This window comes from Manis javanica, chromosome 11 (genome assembly GCF_040802235.1).
Source record: "Manis javanica isolate MJ-LG chromosome 11, MJ_LKY, whole genome shotgun sequence".
Lineage (NCBI taxonomy): Eukaryota > Metazoa > Chordata > Mammalia > Pholidota > Manidae > Manis > Manis javanica.
The window spans coordinates 103719242-103728919 of NC_133166.1; positions in this window are offsets into that span (position 1 = coordinate 103719242).

Consider the following 9678-nt stretch of genomic DNA (forward strand, 5'->3'; position numbering starts at 1 on the left):
AGCAACATTTTGCTCATCTTCATAGTCTCTGCGCCTGAAGGCATTCAAGTGTGTTTGAATGGTTTGGGGGAGTAAATGTTAAGATTGGGTGGATAAGGGAGCAGGGTTTGAATCCAGAGAGAGGAATTTGGATGTTTACAAATAGGGTACCATTGTTTCTCAAGCAAGGGAATGCCCGGACAGGACTTGGACAGGACTTGGGGAGGGAGATTAGCAATCAGACTCCGGGAGGGAGATTAGCAATCAGGGTGTGAGGACCAAGATTAGGGTTGAGGACCTGGGCTGGGTAGGGAAAGCCTGAAGGGAAACTGGGCAGAGGAGAAGGGTGAGTTTATAGGGCAGAACAGGCAGTAATAGTAATTGCTCCCATTTACTGCACATCTGTACCATTATATGCTAAGTGTTTTACAGGTCTGGGTGCACCTTGAGCTCTAGCTGAGAGTTTAAAAGAGCCCCTCCCCCAGTGCATCTATTTGCTTTGGGGGCTTGGTTGCTAAATTTGGTGGATTCTGGAGGAATCCCTTGTATCTTTCTTCAGCCACAATGTTTTTCAGAAATGGAGCCATCCCACAAAACACAGGGAACAGGAACTACAACTCCACTAAGACCTTGTAGCCCCAATGCTACAAAAACATTACTGGTAGATTGGGAAGATGTAGCTGAAGTTAGAGTTCAGAAAGGAAAGTTTCCCGGAGGAAAATTTCTGTAAGAGTAAATAGATTTGAGGCCAGTGGCCCAGACTCAACTCATAGGGCTGAAGGGAAGCCCCTTTAACAGTGTATATATTGTGTGCCCTGAGAGTGATTTGAGGCAGAAGTCAAGGGAGGTGACTCTGGGGTAGCGCATGGATGTGAACTGACTGTGCTTACCTCTGCTGGGGCTTGGCCCTCACTGGGCTCTCTGGAGATGGATTATGTTCCCTGCCATTTCACTGAAATTTTAATGCCTGGGAAAACCTACAGAGGCCTACGATAAGGCCTTAGGAGTCAGTAGTTTTATTCCTTCAGGACTGCTGGGGTTTAAGCCAAGGAACTGACATCAACACTGTTGAAAGAGTCCGAGTTCTGCTGAACGGTGATCCGTGGTTCCGTTATTAGTAGTGGCGGCAGGTGCTTGGCCACCCAGGGCCAGGGCAGAGGCCAGCAGTGGGTGACTTGGTCAGAGCAGTATCTCCAAGGGGCTGTTAGGGACCAGGAACGCACTTTAGCATTCTTTTCACCAGCGGACTGAACTAGCAAGCAGTAACCAGGGCTGTTCATGGACACAGGTGCCATGGGGATCCTCAAGAACGAGAGCAGAAGGTAACTCCTGGAAAGATCCGTTACTTCCTATTTGTCTAACAAGTCGAGGCTCAGCAACACCTACAATGTTGTTAGGGATGTGAAGTCTCAGGCCCACTGAGTCAGTCAAACTGTAGTTTAACAAGCCCTCCAGGTGATTTTAATAAACTTTAAAGTTTGAGAAGGGCTGATAGAGAATCACTGTGAAAATAAAATCATTCAAAAGGAGGCTAATGATGGATATTGACTATAATCTGCAATCCTCACAACAACCCACTGTCCTGATGGAGACTGAAGTCACAAGTACCCCGTGCTGGCAAGTCAAAGAACATGCCCTTCTCACTTAAGTTTTCGGCATTCTTGGCCACAGACGACCAGTCCTTCTTGGAAAGTCTTCACGTGGCTCCTGTGACCACATCCTCTGCTGGTCTTCCTCCTATGGCATCAGGCACTTGGTCTCTTTTCCTGGCTTTTCTCTCCAGTTCTCAAATGTTGGCGTCCCAGGGCTGGGACCTCCTTCCCTCTACCCTGAGTCTCCCTTTTTGGGACCACTTCTTCCATGGCTTTAAATACTGCCTATGGGTTCATGACTCCCCTAAACTACAAACTTTTCATCTAATTACCTGCTTGACATTTCTACTCAGCCCTCTAAAAGTACCTCAGATGTAATATATCCAAAGCAGAGCCCTTACTTCCCCACTCCCAAACCTGTTTCTGGTTATTCTCTCCCATCCTGGTAAGTGACACATCATCTACTCATCGTCATCTCCTTGCTCAGGCCCCAAACACAGGAGTCATCCCTGCTATCCTCTGAGGCTTGTCAGCTCTACCTCTAAACCACATCTCGAATCTACCTGCTTCTCTCCATGTCCACAGCCTCAGCCCCAAGCCAAGCCAACCTCATGGCTGCTAAGGCCCCCTGATGGTTGCCCTGCATCCTACCATTCTTGCCCCTTATCAGAACATTCTCTGTACAGCAACTTTCAAAACAGAAATTAGATCACATCACTCTCCACTTAAAACCCTTAAGTGGCTTCCTGTGGCACTGGAATAAAACTCAAACCCAGATGTCCTCTTATGGCCTAAAAGGTGCTGCCCACCTCCACGCTCCTTTCCCATCCTTCACTAACCTTAGCCACACTGGCCTCCTTTCTGTTTGTCTTGCCTGAGGGTTTCGGCCATGAGCAAGTTCATTATGGATTCGGTGAGACTCAGATATGACAACAGAATGTTGTTGGGGTGAAAGGGTTTATACCGTGCTTAATTCCCTCAGTGGCAGGTCAAGCACTAGAATCCTGTCGGCCTCAGGGCAGGTCATGTGCAGCAAGCTGGTCTCTGCCTCTGGGCCTCTCTGCCCCTGCAGCCGTTTCAGTCTCTGGCCTCTACTCTCCTGCAGCCTTGCAGCCCAGAGCACTGGGCGGAGCTCTTTATATAGCATCAATAATAACGTATTGCCCACACGTGTGCAATGGGCCACCGACCAGGGCCAGGTGAAAGTCCCGGCCATAGGAATTCATTTTTCTCTACACTGTTTGTTCCTCAAGCACGCTGCCTCCTTCTGCCTCCGAGGCTTGTATTTGTGATTCCTTTTGGGGAGCTCTACCTGGCCAGCTCCTTTTCATCCTTCATCCTTCGCTCGTGTTCAACCACTCAGAGAGGCCTTCTCTGACCACTCTAAACTCTTCCCCAGTTACCCTATCTTATCATTCTATTCTTTTTGTTTATAGCACTTGTCACAATCTGTAATTATCCTATTTTTTTGTTAATTATCTGCCTCCCCACTGGACTGTGTGCTCCATGAGGACACAGTGATTTTCTGTCTTATTCTGTTTCATCTCCAGGGCCTAGGAACGTATCTAGCACAAAGGGCACACTCCTTAAATATTTGAATGAATGAATGAAAGCTTAAATAACTTTCACGCCCCGGTTCTACATCAACTTTTCTGTGAAGATTAGACATCATCGGTAATAATACGTATCGACTTCATGTACCTGCAGGTATGGTGCACTGGGAAGGGCAGATTATGCAGTTTTCCTACCAAAAAAATGTATAATCTCAATGTAATCATGAGAAAACATCAAACACCAATCAAGGAATATTTTACAAAATAACTAACACGTTCTAAAGTGTTAAGGTTATGAACAACAAGGTAAGAATGAGGAGCTGTCACAGATCAGAGGAGGCGAAGGGGACATGCAGTTAAATGTTATGTGAGATCCTGCAACAGGTCCTGGAACAGAAAAAAAAAAAAAATTGGGGTAAAGCTGATAAAAATCCAAATAAATCATATAGGTTAGTTAATGATATTGTACCAAGGTTCATTCTCAGTTTTCCTCATCATATCATAGTTATGCAGTATGTTAACATTAGGGGATGTTTGGGGAAGGTTAGGTGGGAAATGTCTGTATTATTTCTGGAACTTTTCTATTCATCTAAAATTATTTTAAATAAAAAGGTTTAAGTATTTTTTTAAGTGTAAGAAAGGAAGGGAGAGGTAGTGGCTGTATTAATGTTAGATATAAGTTGATTTCAGAACAAGGAATATTACCAGTGATAAAGAGAGACTGAAATAATGGCAAAAAGAGTCAATTCACCAAGAAGACACAACAATCCTAAATGTGCATGCAACTAGCAGTGAAACTGCAAAATACATGCAAATGGAATAGGTAGAGCTGCAGGGATAAACAGACAAGTGCACAATTATTTTGAAGACTTCCACACTCTTCTTTGAGTAATAGAACCAGTAGAAGGAAAATAAGGAAGGATGCAGATGACCCGGATAACGCCATCGGCCAACTTGACCTAGCTGACGTTTCAGAGCATTCCACTCAACAGCCCTTGAGTACATATTCTTTTCATCTGAGATTCTGCAAAATGAGAATGCACTTGGAGAATTATGTCTTGATCTGGGATGATCAAGAATGGATTTTCCTCTCTTACTGTGAGTCAAAGTTCTCCAGGACTCCTGGGACAAACCCAAGCTTCCCTCAGGGTTCTCAGAATTTGAGTGCAATTTATCTAGGGATCTTGTGTAAATTTAGTCAACTGGAGACCTCCCCTGATATGTTTGCCTGTTATCTCCCAGGGCATCTGTGGCTCTAGATGGCTGCCTTCTGCTTTGAAGTTTGCTGTGACTTCCAGGAAAGGAAACACTGCCCCTAAATGAATACCATATCTGGTACATAATCTAAATCAGTTTATCAGGAAACCAGCCAATGTGTCACGCCTAGCAGCCCTCTTCCTGCTCTGTCATTTCTTCTTTTGAAACCCAGATGTGTGTGTGTGTGTGCGTGGGAGGGGGTGCACCTGTGTATGCACATACCTCTTTACTTCTCTGAATTTCATAACAGGGCTTTAGATATTATCAGGTGCATCTGTTCATCAGAGATACCAATCTGTTGTGCAGTTGTAGTAGACGAAATAATGCCCCCTCCCAAAGATGTCTTAATCCCTGGAAACTGTGAATATTACCTTATAAAGTAAAAAGGACTTTGCTGGCTGTGTCTAGAATTTGGAGATTCAGGGATTAGCCTGGATTACCTGGGTGGGTAAAACCCATGTAATTACAAGGGTCTTATAAGGATACGAGAGAGTGAAGATGTCACAGCAGAAACAGAGGCTGGAGAGTGTGTTCTACAAATGGAGGGAGCGGCAGTCAGCCATGCGGGGCGGCAGCCTCTAGAAACTGGAAAAGTCAGCAGGCAGGTTCTCCCCTGGAGCCGCCTAAAGAAATACAGCCCTGCCCACACCTTGGTTTTAGGCCTGCGAGACCTATTTCAGACTTCTAACTTCCAGAACTGTGAGATAACAAATGTATGTTGTTTTGAGCCACTGAGTCCTTGGCAATCAAAAACTACTACAGCGGTCAAATAATTCAAACTTTTAAAACGTATCTTTCTAGGTTTGGGTTCCTGTTCAGAAAGACCTTTACTACTCTGAGATTATAAAAAAATTTTTCCCATGTCTCTTTTCAGAATTTCTTACTTGAACAGATTGACTAATTGAAGGAAGCAGCCAGATGTCCACATCTTGTGCTGATTGAGTAGCAAAAAGGACACATGGATGGAAAAGTTGTCCATTTGACATTTGGACTGGGACCTGTCTCAGAGGAGTCTGCTAGCACATGTGGGTCTGGCTATTTACTGTTTATCCAGGCTGACATTCAAGACTGCAAGATGAGACTTGAGCACGGTGTCAGGGAGAGTGGGGGACTGAGGGGGCACGAGAGAAGGGGGATGTTCTCCACCACTGCAGGGGGAGGTAGAATGTTGCATATCCCCATGGAGAGATTCGCGGAAACATGTAGACCTTAGGGCAGGGCAGGGAGGCCCATGGGAGCGGGGCCAGCTTTCTGAATTATGGGGCCCAGTACAAAATGAAAATGTGAGGCCCTTTGTCCAAAAATTAGGAGAAAGGTGCTGTTAGGGGTGCTAAAATATAATGCTTTTTCCTTCCTTCTAGTCTCTTTCTTGACTTGTCATGGTGTTTTTCACTTACAATTTAATGACATTCTAAATAAAGAAAAGTTAAAACTTTAAATTATTAGTACAAATGTAACCATTTACTTTGTATTGCACAATGCCAGCTTCAAATGCAAATATATCAGCATTTAACTCACATGCAGTGTCACCAAAATTACCCCGTTTTCACTTTGTAGCTGGACTTGCATCCATACTGTCGATCCTTCGATCCTCCTTATTTGTAGGTTCTGTATTGGTGAATTTGCTTACTTACTAAAATTTATTTATACCCCCCTAATCAGTTCTCTTGGCACTATTGATCATTCATGGACAGGCACATGGCAGAGCAGGAAAATTCTGCATCAGCAAATACCCACTGTTCCCACCAAGGGTTGAGTATAGGTGAAGTTCTTCTTTCTCATTTCAGCCCTCAAACTGTAAACAATTACCTTTTTTGTGGTCTATTTAGTGCCACATTTTTTTCCCTTTCATGCTTTTTGTTGGTGACTTCACTATTTCAAATGACCCCCAAGTGTAGGGCCTAAGGGCTGTCTAGTGTTTGAAAGGCAAGGAGGCTGTGATGGGCTTTATGGAGAGGCTGGGTGAGCTAGATAAGCCTCATTCAGGCATGCGTTATACTGTAGCTGCTGTTGCGTTCTGTTAAAAAAGGAACAGGCCTCAAATGGAGTCACTTGCCCCCCGCAACAGCAAACCAAGACTTAATTACCATTTCAGCCACTCCCAGGAATGTGACCTTTAGCCAGTCAATCTGGAATGACCTGATCAGCAATAGGGAGGTGATCATATAGACGCATGCCCTTCCCCCAAAGGGAGGGGACCTCTCCTGACATCATCCTTTCTTTTTCTCTGACTTCCTCATCACCAACCCCCTTTCTGCCTTTAGAAACCTTACATTTTGCACCGCCACTTGGAACTCCCTTCCGTTTGATGCTGCCCATTTGTGAGTGGTTGAATAAAATCAATAAGACCTTCAAATTTACTCGGTGGAATTTTGCTTTTTAACAGTCCCAATGTTAATGAATCAACATGTGTTAAATAAGGTGTCTTTAAATAGAAATACTCAAGAAGACAAGGTTATGTGTGGATCAGCTGGTGAAAATGTTGTGACTAGAAGCCTGCAGGGATTGTTAAAAAACAAAATTCAATCAAGTAAATTTGAGGAGCTAATTGGTTTTACTAATGACTCATGAATTGGGCAGCATCCCATTAGCAAGTGGAGAAACGCTCCAAGGAGACATGTAGAATGGAAAGCTTTTATAGGAGGAAGGGTGGGGCACTAAGTTATTAGCCAAAGAAGAGGTTGGGGATGGTCCCCCCCCTTTGAAGGAGCAGGGGGTCTACTGCAGATGACCTCACTAGGAAGTTCCAAACTGTTTGGGTTAAAATTCCACCCCTGGGAGAGACTGAAACTGCAATTCGGTGCGGCATTAGCTGCAGTTTGCTAAGTTGGCCTAAGTGACTCCCTGTTGGGCTTTGTTTTTCTTTTTAACAGAATCTAACTCTGTATTTCCCTCAGTAGCAGTATTTGCTGATCCAGAGTTTGTGATGAGTGTCTAGACCATAACTCCTATGAGTAGCAAGAATCAATTGTATTTTGTTCTTACCGGAACAGTGGAAATACTTCACAAAACAAACTCAACTGTTTTTACTCCTGTGATAGTATGATTTATAATAAGAACTATGTGTTCAGTCTTTGTCCTCATTTCTGGCACAGAGCTGCTGAAACCCTTGTCATTTCCTATATCCTGAAAGTGACAAAGTACCTTTTGCTATATTAATGGTGAACTTTGGACCACACCTGAAGATGAGGGCTGGATGCCTTGAGGATCAACCGAATCAACCATGTGACTAGAGAGCTGTGGATGGATATTCTGAGACCAGTTCCTGTGTGTGTGTGTGTGTGTGTGTGTGTGTGTGTGTGTGTGTGTGTGTGTGTGTGTGTGCTGAAGAGGGGAGGTTCCCTCACATATAATACCAAGCAATTCTTAGACACCAGCAGGATGTCTGAGAATGCAAATCAATTCTGACACTCTACCAGATTCCACAGGTTAGGTGCTCAGTCCTACAAGACTGCTGTGTCCACCCCCATCCTAACCTGCCCCTTCGGAGGCCAGTTGCAAGCCCAGGCTGTTTTGTTACCTATACTTCTGACCAGCTACAGATTGGGGGTTCCAACGTGCTCCTCCTTAGGTTCGCTTAGTTTACTAGAGCAGTTCACAGAACTGAGGGAAGCACTTACTCTCCAGGGAAAGGAGAAGGCTGGCGGTTGAGTCGATCACCAATGGCCAGTGATTAGTCAGTCATGCCTGTGTAATGTAATCTCCATAAAAACCCAAAGGACAGGGTTCAGAGAGTTCCCAGCTTGGTAAACCAGAGCCTGCTCATTGGGAGAATAAAAGTTCCTCTGGAACTTTTCTATGTATCTCTTCATCTGGCTATTGATTCAAATCCTTAACACTCGGCAATAAATCTGCAACCTAGTAGTAAACTGATTTTCTGAGTCCTGTGAGCTGCTCTAGTAAAGTAATCAAATCTCAGATTTATTATAGTAGTTGGTCAGAAACACAGCAACAACCTGGGCTTGTGATTGGCATCTGAAGTGGAAGACAGTCTTGTGGAACTGAGCCCTTAACTTGTGGGATCTGACGCTATTTCCAGGTAAGTAGTGCAGAATTGAGTTGAATCGCAGGACACCCAGCTGGTAGCAGAGAATTGTTTGGCCGTGTGGGGAAACCCCCATACATAGGAATTGATCAGAATTGTTAACTCACTTCTTGATGCACACACATTCTATCTACACACTCCACCTTCAACTTATGGAAGACTGAAAGGAGAAACTGTGTTACTCTATGTTCCCTTTCTTACTATGTCATTATTTTCAGCTTAAGTGGTTAACTAATACAAGGAAATAACAGAAATAACAAAAGATATGACAGGTTTGTTTGTGTTTCTTAGAACACCATTGCCTTCTTTCAGCGACAGTGACTTATTGACCGGTGTGATTCAGCATTTCTGGAAGTATTTGCAAGTTAATAGAGGCTCTCAGACCACAGGAAAACCAGAAGCCATCACAAAGCAGCAAGAAGATACTAGGGGAGGAGGCAACGAGGAGACAGCAAAAGCTTGTCTTCTGCTCACCGTTAGAGGGTGAATTATAAAGAGGGAGGGAGGATTTCACAGACCCCTGTATTTCTTGCTAAACAGTGTTCCTGAACGAGCTCACAGTCAATATGACACAAGTTTGAATAATTAACTCACTCCATTTAGTTAGCAAGGAAATCAGAAGGGATTAGTTATCTTTATAGTTTCTTACCTGATCTTGGAAAACTTTCCTTATATTTTGCTTTATCAGACCTATGAGATGAGACAATTACTGCAACTGGGCATTCAGTTTAGCTCAACATGTCCTGGCAACCAATGTGAAAAAATAAAACTATAAAGGGAAAGACATAATTTTAAAAGTCTTCTGTCCATTCATTTTGTAAAAATTCTCAGAACAAGAAATAAACAGGGAGGTTTACCTAATATGAGACAATCTACAATTTATCAACATTCTCAATTTGCAAGAATGTGTATAAGTGTAACTGGCTTACTAAGGTGTCCAATTCATTGGGGTGTACACCTAAGCTGGCTTTTTTCAATAGGACATGCCCTCTAGCTGTGGTGAGTTGAACCTGCCGTTCTTACAGGGTGGTGTGGCTCTCTCAACAAGTTCTTATTTTGATTCCGTGGTTTTTCAATTCTCCTCTTGGTTTAAGGGGATTCTCTTATGCTAGTATGTAAAATTCAGTTCTGTTTGAATCTTCTTTCTCACATCTGATATAAACCTCTCCTTACTTGTCTGAGTTTGCCAAATATCTCAGTGCTTGTCATTGCTTCTCTAGATAACCCTGCTTGCCATCATATGGACCAGATA